Below are 15,456 nucleotides of genomic sequence, written 5' to 3'. Positions count from 1 at the left end.
TTGGAGATGTAATCCCTTTCATTCATTATCACTGTCATGCGCCCTTCTCAACCTTAATGGAAACAGGCTCAGTCTGTTCAAACTTTGGTTCATTCAATCTAGTAGAGCAACTCTGAATGGCCTCCAATTCATTTACATCTTTCTTAAATAAGGAGAACAAACCAGTGCACTGTATCCAAGATATGGTTTACCAATGTATAACTGAAGCGTAGCATGTTTGACTTTACATTCAATTTCTTTCATAGAGATGAAAGCATTCTCGTCATCTTCGTGATTATTTGATTTACAAGCATGTTTATATTTTGGGCCAATTCACATGGACACCTAGATCCATCTGCACCTCAGAACGGCGTAATTGCCTTCCATTTAGGGGATATTCTGCTTTATATTCTTCTTACCAAAGTGTATAATTCCATATTTTTGCACGTCTACTCATTCATTCTGTCTATATGAGTCTGCAAATTACTTACGGAGGCTTGGGGACCGCTTTGCAGAACACCTCCGCTCAGTTCGCAACAAACAACTGCACCTCCCAGTCGCAAACCATTTCCACTCCCCCTCCCATTCTCTTGATGACATGTCCATCATGGGCCTCCTGCACTGCCACAATGATGCCACCCGAAGGTTGCAGGAACAGCAACTCATATTCCGCCTGGGAACCCTGCAGCCATATGGTATCAATGTGGACTTCACCAGTTTCAAAATCTCCCCTTCCCCCACTGCATCCCTAAACCAGCCCAGTTCATCCCCTCCCCCCACTGCACCACACAACCAGCCCAGCTCTTCCCCCCCACCCACTGCATCCCAAAACCAGTCCAACCTGTCTCTGCCTCCCTAACCGGTTCTTCCTCTCACCCATCCCTTCCTCCCACCCCCAGCCGCACCCCCAGCTACCTACTAACCTCATCCCACCTCCTTGACCTGTCCGTCTTCCCTGGACTGACCTATCCCCTCCCTACCTCCCCACCTACACCCTCTCCACCTATCTTCTTTGCTCTCCATCTTCGGTCCGCCTCCCCCTCTCTCCCTATTTATTCCAGTTCCCTCCCCCCATCCCCCTCTCTGATGAAGGGTCTAGGCCCGAAACGTCAGCTTTTGTGCTCCTGAGATGCTGCTTGGCCTGCTGTGTTCATCCAGCCTCACATTTTATTATCTTGCAAATTACTTATGTTCTTTTCTTAACATCCCTGTCTTTGTGTTGTCTGTATGTTTAGCTACATTTACGCCTATTGTCTAAGCCGTTAGTGTAAACTATCAAAAGTTGAGGCCTCAGCATGGACCTTGCACGAATCACACTCAGTCAATCAGTCAAGGACCCATTTATGCATACTGTCTATTTTCTGCCAGCCTTGCCAATCCTCTTTCCATGCTAATATTTTATTCTCTACACCATGTGCTTCTATTTTGCGCAATGACATTTTGCGTCACTTGTTAGCTGCCACACAGCGTGTCAACGCCACCACCCACCCCCACCCTAGTTTATCCACAGGAACTGTTGCACATTCAAAGAACTCCAGTAGTTTGATGAATGAATCCCCTTTCACAAAATCATGTCACCCGTCCAAATTATCTTGGCTGTGTCCTAAGTGCCAATTTTTCACCTCTTTAATGATCGACTCTAACATCTTCCCTGTGATAGACATTGAGCTAACTGCTATATAGTTTCCTGTTTATTCCCTCCTTTTTTGAATAAAGAAATTAAATTCATCACTTTGCAATCCAAAAAAATCTTTCCAAAATCTAGTTAATGTGAAAAGTTAACACCATTCCATCATAGCAACTCCATTTAAGGATAACATCCATCAGGAGCTGAAGATTTCTAAGGCGCAGTTCCAACAGTTTCTTTCAGTATTACTCCCCTGTTGTTTGCACCTTCACCAGTTCCTCTGTTCCTTTCACCTCCTGATTTAAAGCTATTACCAGAAGTTGTAAGAGTTAGAATATAGAACACAGAACATTACAGCACAGTATAGGCCCTTCGGCCCGCGATGTTGTGCCGACCTGTCACACCGATCTCAAGCCCATCTAACCTACACTATTCCATGTATGTCCATATACTTGTCCAATGACGACTTAAATGTACCTAAAGTTGGCAAATCTACTACCGTTGCAGGCAAAGCTTTCCATTCCCTTACTACTCTGAGTAAAGAAACCATCTCTGACATCCGTCCTATATCTTTCACCCCTCAATTTAAAGCTATGCCCCCTCGTGCTCGTCGTCACCATCCTAGGAAAAAGGCTCTCCCTATCCACCCGATCTAACCCTCTGATTATTTGATATGTTTCAATTAAGTCACCTCTCAACCTTCTTCTCTCTAATGAAAAAAGCCTCAAGTCCCTCAAACTTTCCTCGTAAGACCTTCCCTCCATACCAGGCAACATCCTAGTAAATCTCCTCTGCACCCTTTCCAAAGCTTCCACATCCTTCTTATAATGCAGTGACCAGAACTGTAGACAATATTCCGAGTGCGGCCGCACCAGAGTTTTGTACAGCTTCAGCATAACCTCTTGGTTCCGGAACTCAATCCCTCTATTAATAAAAGCTAAAACATTGTATGCCTTCTTAACAGCCCTGGCAACCTGGGTGGCAACTTTCAAGGATCTGTGTACATGGACACTGAGATCTCTCTGCTCATCTACACTGCTAAGAATCTTACCATTAGCCCTGTACTTTGCCTTCCGGTTACCTCTACCAAAGTGCATCACTTCACACTTGTCTGCATTAAAGTCCATTTGCCACCTCACAGCCCAGCTCTGCAGCTTATCTACATCTCTCTGTAACCTACAGCATCCTTCATCACTATCCTAAGTTAAAATATCTTGCAACATGGGGAAATACTCTTTCAACCCAACACATCTACGCCAACCATCAAGTACCTATGATATCATGTTCGACACTCCATCATGGGCTGAAGGGCCTGTTCCTGTGCTGTGCAGTTCTATGTTCTGTTTACTTTACTTCCATTTAACAACACTTTGTCCATAGACTTGTAGATTCACAGAAGGAGGCCATTACTGGCTCCTGGAAAGCTATCCAGCTAGTCCCAGTCTCCAGACTTATCTTCACAGCCCTTTAACTTCATCCCTTTCAAATATATATCCAGGTCACTTTTGAAACCTCCTATGGAATTCTCCTTTACCTCCGCCCCCAAACAGTGCATTCCAAATCCCAACAACTCTCTAAGTAGGGAAGTTGCACCTCATCTTCCTCCCTGCTCTCTTGTTGACGCTCTTGAAATTGTTTTTTAATCATTAAAAGCCTTTTCATTGCCTTTGGCAAGGTGAGAGTTGGCCCAGATTTGATTTTGAGTGCGAGCAGCAGCGGAGGCAAGACGGACCCGGAAGACTGCAGCTAAGGTAAAGCAGTTTATTTTTAAAATTACTTACCGGTAGCGGGCAGCGGTGTTTTTTTCCTCTTTCAGAGAAGGAGCGGGAGCACCAGAGGAAGTGACGAGGACCAGAGGGGCAGCCGGGAAGGAAAGCAGTGACCATATATATCAGCAAGGCGGCTAAACCCGAAACTCTACAACTGTAGAGTCTCCCACCCGCCCTCCTCCTCTAACCAAGTTAATAAGGTAAGGTTCATTCTAAACTTTCTCTATTGAATATAAGTTTGTTATTAATTTGTTATTATTATTTGACGTAAGCTTTCTACTTTAGTATTGAGTGGGTGTTCAGATAAGTGGGGTATGGATGCTAGGGCAGTTGCTTGCTCCTCCTGCAGAATGTGGCAGTTGGGAGATGTGGCACACGTCTCCGCTGGCTACATCTGCGGGAAGTGCACCCAGCTACAGCTCCTTGAAAACCGTGTTAGGGAAATGGAGCTGGAGCTGGATGAACTACGGATCATTCGGGAGGCAGAGGGGGTAATTGAGAGGAGTTATCGGGAGTTGGTCACTCCTAAGGCTCAGGACGAGGATAGATGGGTTACAGTTAGGGGGAGGAAAGGGGACAGACAGACAGTGCAGAGATCCCCTGTGGGCATTCCCCTCAGCAATAAGTATACCGTTTTGGATACTGCTGGGGGGGTTGACCTACCAGAGGAAAGCCATAGTAGTCAGTTCTCTGGCACTGAGCCTGACACTGTGGCAAAGAAGGGAAGGGGGCAGAATAGAAAAGTACTCGTGGTAGGGGACTCGATAGTTAGGGGAATCGACAGGAGATTTTGTGGGCAAGATCGGGATTCCCGGAAGGTATGTTGCCTCCCTGGTGCCAGGGTCCGGGACGTCTCCGATCGGGTGTATAAAGTTCTGAAAGGGGAGGGTGAACAGCCAGAAATCGTGTTACATATTGGCACAAATGATATAGCCAGAAATAGGTTTGAGGATATAAAAAGTGATTTCAGGGAGTTAGGATGGAAGCTGCAGAGCAGGACGAACAGAGTAGTGTTCTCTGGTTTACTACCGGTGCCACGAGATAGCGAGGTGAGGAACAGGGAGCGGGCGCAGCTGAACACGTGGCTACGCAGCTGGTGTAGGAGGGAGGGTTTCAGATATGTTGATAATTGGGATGCCTTCTGGGGAAGGTGGGACCTGTACAAGAAGGACGGGTTGCATCTGAACTGGAAGGGGACCAATGTCCTGGGTGGAAGGTTTGCTCGAGTAGTTCGAGAGGGTTTAAACTAGTATGGCAGGGGGGTGGGAACCTGAGCTGTATACCAGAGGTGAGCGTTGATGCAGGTGAGGCAGTAGCAAGAGGTAGACCAGCTAGTGGGAAGGATTTTCCTGGGAAGGAACCAAGGGATCGGTTAAAGTGTGTTTGCTTTAATGCAAGGAGTATCAGGAATAAAAGTGATGAACTTAGAGCATGGATCAGTACCTGGTGCTATGATGTTGTGGCCATAACAGAGACATGGGTTTCTCATGGGCTGGAATGGATGCTGGATATTCCAGGGTTTAGAACATTTAAAAAGAATAGGGAGGGGGGAAAAAGAGGAGGGGGTGTAGCACTACTAATCAGAGAGGGTATCACAGCTACAGAAGCTTCCATTGTCGAGGAAGATCTGCCTACTGAGTCAGTATGGGTGGAAATTAGGAACAGCAAGGGAGTAGTCACCTCGTTAGGGGTTTACTACAGGCCCCCCAATAGCAGCAGGGAGATTGTAGAAAGCATAGGTCGACAGATTTTGGAAAAGTGTGGACGCAGTAGGGTTGTTGTAATGGGTGACTTTAACTTTCCTAATATTGATTGGAACCTCCTCCGAGCAGAAGATTTGAATGGAGCTGTTTTTGTAAGGTGTGTTCAGGAGGGTTTCCTAACGCAGTACGTTGACAGGCCGACGAGGGGAGAGGCCATTCTAGACTTGGTGCTCGGAAACGAGCCGGGGCAGGTATCAGATCTTGTGGTGGGAGAGCATTTTGGTGATAGTGACCATAACACTCTCTCATTCTACATAGCTATGGAGAAGGAGAGGATTAGGCAGAATGGGAGGATATTTAATTGGGGAAGAGGAAACTATGATGCGATTAGACACGAGTTAGGAAGCATGGACTGGGAGCAGTTGTTCCATGGTAAGGGAACTATAGACATGTGGAGATGGTTTAAGGAACAGTTGTTGGGAGTGATGAGTAAATATGTCCCTCTGAGACAGGCAAGACGGGGTAAGATAAAGGAACCTTGGATGACGAGAGCGGTGGAGCTTCTAGTGAAAAGGAAGAAGGTAGCTTACATAAGGTGGAGGAAGCTAGGGTCAAGTTCAGCTAGAGAGGATTACATGCAGGCAAGGAAGGAGCTCAAAAATGGTCTGAGGAGAGCCAGGAGGGGGCACGAGAAAGGCTTGGCAGAAGGAATCCGGGAAAACACAAAGGCATTTTACACTTACGTGAGGAATAAGAGAATGGTCAAAGAAAGAGTAGGGCCGATCAGGGATAGCATAGGGAACTTGTGTGTGGAGCCTGAGGAGGTAGGGGAAGCCCTAAATGAGTTTTTTGCTTCTGTCTTTACGAAAGAAACGACCTGTGTAGTGAATGAAACCTTTGAAGAGCAGGTGTGCATGCTGGAATGGATAGAGATAGAGGAAGCTGATGTACTGAAAATTTTGTCAAACATTAAGATTGACAAGTCGCCAGGCCCGGATCAGATTTGTCCTCGGCTGCTTTGGGAAGCGAGAAATGCAATTGCTTCGCCACTTGCGAAGATCTTTGCATCCTCGCTCTCCACTGGAGTCGTACCTGAGGACTGGAGAGAGGCAAATGTAATTCCTCTCTTCAAGAAAGGAAATAGGGAAATCCCCGGCAATTATAGACCGGTAAGTCTCACGTCTGTCGTCTGCAAGGTGTTAGAAAGGATTCTGAGGGATAAGATTTATGACCATCTGGAAGAGCATGGCTTGATCAAATACAGTCAACACGGCTTTGTGAGGGGTAGGTCATGCCTTACGAACCTTATCGAGTTTTTTGAGGATGTGACTAGGAAGGTTGATGAGGGTCGAGCTGTGGATGTGGTGTATATGGACTTCAGTAAGGCATTTGATAAGGTTCCCCATGGAAGGCTCATTCAGAAGGTCAGGAGGAATGGGATACAGGGGAACTTAGCTGCTTGGATACAGAATTGGCTGGCCAACAGAAGACAGCGAGTGGTAGTAGAAGGAAAATATTCTGCCTGGAAGTCAGTGGTGAGTGGGGTTCCACAGGGCTCTGTCCTTGGGCCTCTACTGTTTGTAATTTTTATTAATGACTTGGACGAGGGAATTGAAGGATGGGTCAGCAAGTTTGCAGACGACACAAAGGTCGGAGGTGTCGTTGACAGTGTAGAGGGCTGTTGTAGGCTGCAGCGGGACATTGACAGGATGCAGAGATGGGCTGAGAGGTGGCAGATGGAGTTCAACCTGGATAAATGCGAGGTGATGCATTTTGGAAGGTCGAATTTGAAAGCTGAGTACAGGATTAAGGATAGGATTCTTGGCAGCGTGGAGGAACAGAGGGATCTTGGTGTGCAGATACATAGATCCCTTAAAATGGCCACCCAAGTGGACAGGGTTGTTAAGAAAGCATATGGTGTTTTGGCTTTCATTAACAGGGGGATTAAGTTTAAGAGTCGTGAGATCTTGTTGCAGCTCTATAAAACTTTGGTTAGACCGCACTTGGAATACTGCGTCCAGTTCTGGGCGCCCTATTATAGGAAAGATGTGGATGCTTTGGAGAGGGTTCAGAGGAGGTTTACCAGGATGCTGCCTGGACTGGAGGGCTTATCTTATGAAGAGAGGTTGACTGAGCTCGGTCTCTTTTCATTGGAGAAAAGGAGGAGGAGAGGGGACCTAATTGAGGTATACAAGATAATGAGAGGCATAGATAGAGTCGATAGCCAGAGACTATTTCCCAGGGCAGAAATGGCTAGCACGAGGGGTCATAGTTTTAAGCTGGTTGGTGGAAAGTATAGAGGGGATGTCAGAGGCAGGTTCTTTACGCAGAGAGTTGTGAGAGCATGGAATGCGTTGCCAGCAGCAGTTGTGGAAGCAAGGTCATTGGGGTCATTTAAGAGACTGCTGGACATGCATATGGTCACAGAAATTTGAGGGTGCATCCATGAGGATCAATGGTCGGCACAACATTGTGGGCTGAAGGGCCTGTTCTGTGCTGTACTGTTCTATGTTCTATGTTCTATGTTAACCCTCCTTTTTAAATTTGAACTGCTATAGGCTTTCAAATCATAGGCACGGGCAGATAGAGCAGCCAGGCTCCTCTGAAGTGACCTTGGTAGAAGCTTCTGGGGTGTTGGCGTGTAATTACTTCTCTTTGTAGATTCTTGCTGGCACAGCGCAGGCTGAAAGGATTAGTTTCTTTGGTGCCATGTTCGGGACAACTGCACAGAGACGAGTGACAATTCAGACGATTGGTCAGAATATAAAGCATGATGGAGAATGACGAAAAGGTTAATCAGGGGCAAGATATTAGAGTAAGGGAGGAAGCTAATTAGAAATGTAAAAAAGGAAAAGTTATTAATTTGTCTATTGGAGAAGCTTTTTCCTCTCTACCCTGGCTATGCCCCTCATAATTTTGTACCATCAATCACGCCCCCAACAGAACAGTTTGGTTCTGCGCAGCTGCATATTAAGTAAGCACTCAAAGCATTGGAGTTTGACCATCTCCAAAACCAGAAGCCTTGCTTACACATTTAATATGGATACTTACATATAAGTGACACATTGGGAGGGTCTGATAACTGAATGGACCCCATTTATCTTCAGCAGACCGAACTCAAACCTCAGACAGTGTCTTGGCTCCTGCTGCCCCATACTTTACAGCATCCTTCAGCACGTAGCCCTGGGCTTTGGAATGTGTCAGTTTGCAACACTCAGTTGGGTTCAAGTCCTTGTTCTGGAAAGCCAACAAGGTTCAGGCAGACCAAAGAGTGTCTTTCACCGAGTTGATGGTCCTTCAGGCGCAGTTGATTAACTGTAGCCTACCTAATCTATCTTCACAGTCCACAGCACAAGGCACATCTGCTGAATCTCCTACACACTCCCTCCAAAGCATCACACCCTCACTATAATGTGGTGACCAAAACTGTACACAGAACTCCAGCTATAGCCTAGCTATCACCTCATACAGCTTCATCATAATCTCCCAGCTCATGGATTCAATTGTTTGGGTATTTTTTGTATCCTCTGTAGAAAAGAAAAACAGAAAGTAATTATTAGACATATATATATATATATATATATATATTAGATCTATTTATCAGGTATTAAGTATTTAGGGAGAGGGGAGGCAATGGCCTAGTGGTATTTTCGCTGGACTGCTGACCCACTCACTTTCAACAGCACCAACAATCACTTTACCTACCCTTTTCCTTTTTGACACTTTTGCTTTTTTACATTTCTAATTAGCTTCCTCCCATACTCTAATATCTTTCCCCTGATTAACCTTTTCGTCATTCTCCATCATGCTTTATATTCTGACCAATCGTCTGAATTGTCACTCGTCTCTGTGCAGTAATAAGTTTTTTCTTAAGACTGATACTTTTGTTAAACATGGTCAGTGGATCATTCCTTGGATTTTTTTCGATTGACCATCATTGTTATTTCAGTGTGTTATAACCATGGTTAAAGTTTTCCTTCTTCAAATATTAGAGATTTCTGATTTCTGATGTGCAGGTTTGATGCATTAGTCATACCAAATTGACCATAGCATCCAGGGATGTGCAGGCTGGATAGATTAGCCATGGGAAATGTAGGGTTACAGAGATGGGGTGGCTCTGGGCGGGATGCTCTTTGGAGGGTTGGTGTAAGCTCGACGGGCCAATAAGCCTGCTTTCACACTGTTGGGATTCTACGATTCTTGGTCTTGGCCTTACACTGCCAGAGCTTTCAATCTTTTTAGCTTATCCTTTCAAAACAATAAAATGGCTTGTGATTCTGCGCAATAGTGTTTCTCACAGCCTACTCCATATGTTTCCATCTAGAATAGGATCGAATCAAATCCCTACAGTGTGGGCACAGGCCATTTGGCCCAACAAGTCCATACCAACTCCCTGAAGAGCATTCCACCCAATCCCCATAGCCCTACATTTCCCACAGCTAATCCACCTTACCTACACGTCCCTGGACACTATAGCACAGCCAATCCACCGAGTCCACACATCTTTAGACTGTTGGAGGACACCCATGCAGACACGGGGAGAATGTGCAAACTGCACACAGATAGAATCCCGTGGCTGGAATTGAACTAGGGTCCTGGTGCTGTGAGGCAGCAGTGTTAACCACTGAGCCACTGTGTCTAGTTATGGCATTTTGTTTCTGTGACCTAAATCTATTAATCAGAGTAATTATTCAAATTCCTTTAAATAGCCGTTTTCTAGTGTCTCCAATTCATCAGGGGAGAAATATGTCTCAGTGTTTTAGATTTTCTGATGTTTATTTTGTTGACCCATGGAAAGGATTTACAATGAATGAATCATCAGCATGTTGCTGAGGGACATTTGATAAATTGTGGCAGGTAGAATTTGATATGCGGATCTTTGAGATTATTTATTTTAGATCTTAGTAAGACAAATTTGTATATATTAGACTGCAGAATCATTTTCACAGTGGCTTTTAACCCTGAATTAATGAAGTGCTCAGTTCCCCAAAGTTTACATATTATCCCCCACTGAGGACTGTTAAGTGTGGTCAAATGTGAGAAATTCAGCAGCCAGGGTCCAAGTAGAAAAATCACAAAATAAGTAATGGATAGGTCATTAAACGCAGTCTAAGGAAGGCTCACTTAATTGTCAATCTTCTCTTCCACCTATCCGCCCCTCCCATCCCACTGATCAATCCCCACCATTCCCTACCTCCACTCATCTATCACCATCCCATCTACCTTCCCCAGTCCCACCCCACCTCTCTATTTATTTCTGAGCTTCCTTCCCCCTCCCCATTTCTGAAGAAGGGTTCTGACCCAAAATTTAAACTTCCCTGCTCCTCTGATGCTGCCCGGCCTGCTGTGTTCCTCCAGCTCCACACTGTATTATCTAACTTGATCGATTGCTGGGTTATCCTACAAGAAAGTTCGAAGAGGTTGGACCTATACCTATTAAGTTTAGAAGAATGAAAGGCAATCTCATTGAAACATGTAGGAATCTGAGGATACCAGATAGGGTAAATGCTGAAAGGATAATTCACTTTCTGATGGAGACTAGAATTAGGGGAGGCAGTTTGAAAATACAGCACTAAGAATTGTTTTCTGTCTGATTTTGAAGTTTGAAACTGCACCAACAGTTTTAAGAACAGCTTCTTCCTCACTTCTATCAGACTTATAAACAGACCTATCACATTAGAGTTGATCTTTCTCTGCATCTTCTCTGTAGCTGTAACACTGTAGTCTGCATTCTGTTTTATTACCCTGATGTACTGATGTCAGGTATGATTTGTCTGGAAAGAAACAATACGGCTCAGTGGTTAGCACTGCAACCTCACAGCGCCAGGGACCCAGGTTTGATTCCAGCCTCGGGTAACTGTCTCTGTTGAGTTTGCACATTCTCCCTGTGTCTGCATGGGTTTCCTCCAGGTGCTCTTGTTTCCTCCCACAGTCCAAAGATGTGACGGCTCGGTGAATCGGCCATGCTAAATTGCCGTAGTGGTCGGGAGTGAGTGGGTTATAGGGGGATGGGTCTGGGTGGGATGCTCCAAGGGGTGGTGTGGATTTGCTGGGCAGAAGGGCCTGTTTCCACACTGTAGGGAAGCTAATCTAATACATTTCATTGTATCTCAATATATGTGGCAATAATAAATCAAATCAATTGTTACTAATGCTAGTTTTCTTCAATTCCTGTTTTGTCCCAATCTCTTGGGTCTCTATTTTGTGGAGATTTTTTGTGTCTTCCTCAGTAAAGACAGAAGCTAATTTATGATTTAGCTTCTCTGCAATTTCTCTATTCCCTAATTATAAATTTCCTTAACTCAGTTTCTAAAGGGCCCACATTTGCCTCAACCAAATATTTTGTTTTGAATACAGTCCCCCTGGAAGCTTTAACTATCCATTTTTGTGTTTCTTGCCACTTTACATGCAAATTCTATACTTTATCAGTTTCATTCTGAAATCTACAAAAAATCTTAGGCTTGCCATTATCTCTGGCAATTTTATAAGGGTTTTCATTTAATCTTCTGTAATCCTTAAATCTCTTTGCACAACATAGTTCGCTGACTTCTTTTGGGTTTTTTGCACTTTGAGAAAATGTACATTTGTTGTCAACTTTGTTAATTCTATATGTAATGTGCAATAACTCCTTTCTTCTGCATACACACAGTACAGCAATATATCCTCCTCTGTAGCCTAAGAAATATGACCATTTGCCAGATCCTGTCCTTCACATCCATCCATGGACTACTTTTAACTGACATACACTGCAATCTCCTCTGGCTAATTCCCTACATCCTCACCCAATTGTTCTTCAACCTTTATTTCTCAACTTTTAGCCACCGTTGAGTAATTCTTGAGCTCCCACCACCTCTCCTCCCAAAGCCTTCTTCAGAATTCATCTTGTTTTCTTTGTCTGTAGTCACCCTTTAAACTCCCGGTCTCCCTATTTCAGCATGTCATTCTTGTCCAATAGAGCCAGCAGGTCAATATTGACTATCGTTTCAGAATTGAATGAAACTATTTCACTTAAGTGAAGATTGGCATTTCTAAAGCATGTTTCAGGATCTCTGGATGTTCAATAGTTTTTGAAAGCTCACAAAGCACTTGAGAACTGTGGCTATTGGAAAGTACAAACTTGAGCGTGGGCAAGAAGGACTAGTGAAGGAAATAGTACATTCTTGACAACACAGACTTGATCGACTAAAGGGTCTCTTCTGCACTGTGTGATTCCATGATTCTATGAAACTGAAAAAGCATCTTTCAAATTCTCTCGGGTGAGTTTAACAACTATATGAATGTTTAAAGATTACCAGGGTATTTCATCATTTTATTCACTCAGCAAGTTGAAAAACAACAATACAAAAAGAAAAGAAGGCTATTTTGTTATTTTAAAGATGCTATATGAATTCACATTGTTTGTGCTGTTGTAACTGGGTGAGGTGTTGGTGTTGCAGTAATGTCACGAGGCCAACTTGCAATCTGAGGCTAATGTTCAAGGAGTACAAGGGCTTAAATCTCGTCATAGCAGATGGCCAAGTTTGAAATAAAAAGAAATTCTGGAATGAAATGATAATCGAATGTAACTAATGACAATTGTCGTAAAAACTCAATTAGTTTACAAATGTTCTTTCAGGGAGGGAAGTTATCACTCTTACCTGGTCTGGCCGAGAGACCCACAGCAAGTTGAGTCTTAACTTCTCTCTTGGCAATCAGTGACTGGCAATAAGACAGCAATGGCCATGATGAATATACAAATTCTTGGATGTAGGTTTGCTCGCTGAGCTGGAAGGTTCGTTTTCAGACATTTCGTCACCATTCTAGGTAACATCATCAGTGAGCCTCTGACGAAGTGCTGGTGTTATGTTATGGACATAACACTGGCGCTTCACCGGAGGCTCACTGATGATGTTACCTAGAATGGTGACGAAACGTCTGAAAACGAACCTTCCAGCTCAGCGAGCAAACTTACATCCAGAGCCTCAACCTCAGCTACAAATCTTCTCAAAACTCGCTAAAACAAATTCTTTGAAGTATCTTTACCCTCCCCTTTCCTAAGCTCTAAATTCATTGCAAGGACACATGTTTCCTTCTGCCTGCTGTACCAAAAGCAGCTTGTCTCACAAGCTCCAATTTTATACTATCGTCAGGATCACTAAAGCATGGAATTCTTCAGTTTAGGCCCCTAATCTGTCCCTCACCATCTATTTACACAGCACATTTGATGTCATAAACATCCCAAGCTACTTCACAAAATAATTACAAAAACAAAGGGCCATAAAGCATAGCAGAGACCATTTGGCCCATTGAGTTTACTTCACCATTAAATGAGATCATTGCAGATCTGATAATCGATAACTCTACTTTCCTGTCTTATTCTCAACACCCTTGATTCCTTTGCTGATTAGAAATCTGTCTATCTCAGCCAAGAGTACACCTGAACTTAATAACTTCTGTGGTAAAGAATTCCACAGATCCATCATCTTCAGGGACAAAAGATTTCTTCTACATTTCTGCCATATGTGGGTGTCTCCCTGCTCCAAGATTATGTTTTCTGATCCTAGACTTTCCCACAAGCAGAAACAAGCTCTGTGCATCTACACCATCAAGTCTATTAAGAATCTAATATGATTAATAAGTCCTCCTTTTATTCTCCTATTGTTTGACACCACATCATAATGGAAATATTAGGACAGATGGCTGAACACTCAGTGTTTTTAAGGAGAATTTGTTTTAGCCTTAAACATTTGCCTGGAGATGGATAGAATTGGTGACGAGGTAAAGGGTATCAAAGACAATGGACCCAGGCTCCCCAACATTTAATTGGTGGAAATTTCTGATTATGTAATAGTGTATGTCCGACCAGCACTTTAGAAATATAAGGCCATATGAAAAGAAATACCATAACAATAGGAACAGGAGGAGGGCTCTGCAGCCCTCAAGCCTGCTCTGCCATTCAATTAGATCATGACTGATCCCATATTCCTCACATCCACTTTTCTGCATTTTACCTGTAACCCTTGATTCTCCGACTGATCAAAAATCTATCTGCTTTAGTCTTAAATATACAAAAGGACTCAGCTCCAACTATTTCCCATGGTCACAAATTTCAAAGACTCACAACACTCTCAGAGAAGAACTTCCTCCACATCTGAATCTTAAACTGGTGCTCCTTTGTTCTGAAACTATGCTCGCTTGTTCTAGATTCTCCCATGAGGGGAAACATCCTCTTAGTATTTACCCTGTCAAGCTCGTTAATGATCCTATATGTTTCAATGAGATCACCTCTCATTTTTCTAAACCTTAGTGTGTAGAGCCCAAACCTTTTCAACTTTTCCACATAGGACAATCCCTCCACACCAGGAATCAAACTAGTGAAACTTCTCTGAACTGCATCCAATGAAATGACATCTTTCCTTAAATAAGGGGACCAGACTGCTCATAGCACTCCAGATGTGATCTCACCAGCAGCTTGTATACTTGCAGTACGACTTCCCTTCTTTTAGACTTCAACCCACTTAAAATAAGGGGCAACATTCCATTAGCCTTCCTGATTTCTTGCTGCACCTGTGCTAGCTTTCTGTGTTTCATGCACAAGTACCTCCAAGTCCCTTTGAGTTGCAGCTTCCTATATCTTTCACCATTTCAGTAATAAACTGATCTTTTGCCCTCCCTTCCAAAACAAACAACTTCACATTTCCCTACCTTATAATCCATTTACCAAATTTTTGCCCGTTTAATTAATTTTTCCATTTCCCTCTCGCAATTTGCCTTTCTACCTATTTTTATGCCATAAACAAATTTGGCTACAGGTCATTCACTTCCTTCCCCAAGGCATTAAGGTACAATGCAAACAGTTTGCAGTCTCAACACAGATCCTTGCAGAACCCCACAGGTTACAGGTCGTCAATCTGAAAAGGAGTCTCAAATCCGAGGGAAGCCGTTAAGCCAGAACAAGAACAGAAAAGGTTTGCGATGAGTTATTTTGTTATGATAACAGGTTATCTCAAAGAGGGAGGGCTTGAGGATATTTGTGCCTTTAATCTTATGATGCCTGGAAGGAAATGAGTGTCCCTCCTGTTCTGATAAGCAGTGGGTATCCTTGTATTTCTTAGCAAATGATTAGCAAAGGTGCTTGATTGATGCCTATTTGCGTCCTTAGAGGAATGCATTTCATGTTTCTCAATGGCATTCGCAATATCAAATACTTATTCTGCTCGTCAGCCTTCAATCGTATGAATGCCCAAATTGTGATCTTCATGGCTCGAAACGATCCTTCCTTGTGTTGGGAACCCTGCTGAAATCTTTTCATTTCTGGCTGACTTTCGTGTGCTTGATGTCATTAAAACAGCTTCAAAAATGAGAAGCAACCAGCGAATACCTTATCGCTTTGTAAAAA

The sequence above is a fragment of the Stegostoma tigrinum genome, chromosome 1, assembly GCF_030684315.1.
Source record: "Stegostoma tigrinum isolate sSteTig4 chromosome 1, sSteTig4.hap1, whole genome shotgun sequence".
NCBI lineage: Eukaryota > Metazoa > Chordata > Chondrichthyes > Orectolobiformes > Stegostomatidae > Stegostoma > Stegostoma tigrinum.
The sequence above is the reverse complement of the archived record's forward strand: the minus strand, read 5'-3'. Positions refer to the sequence as shown.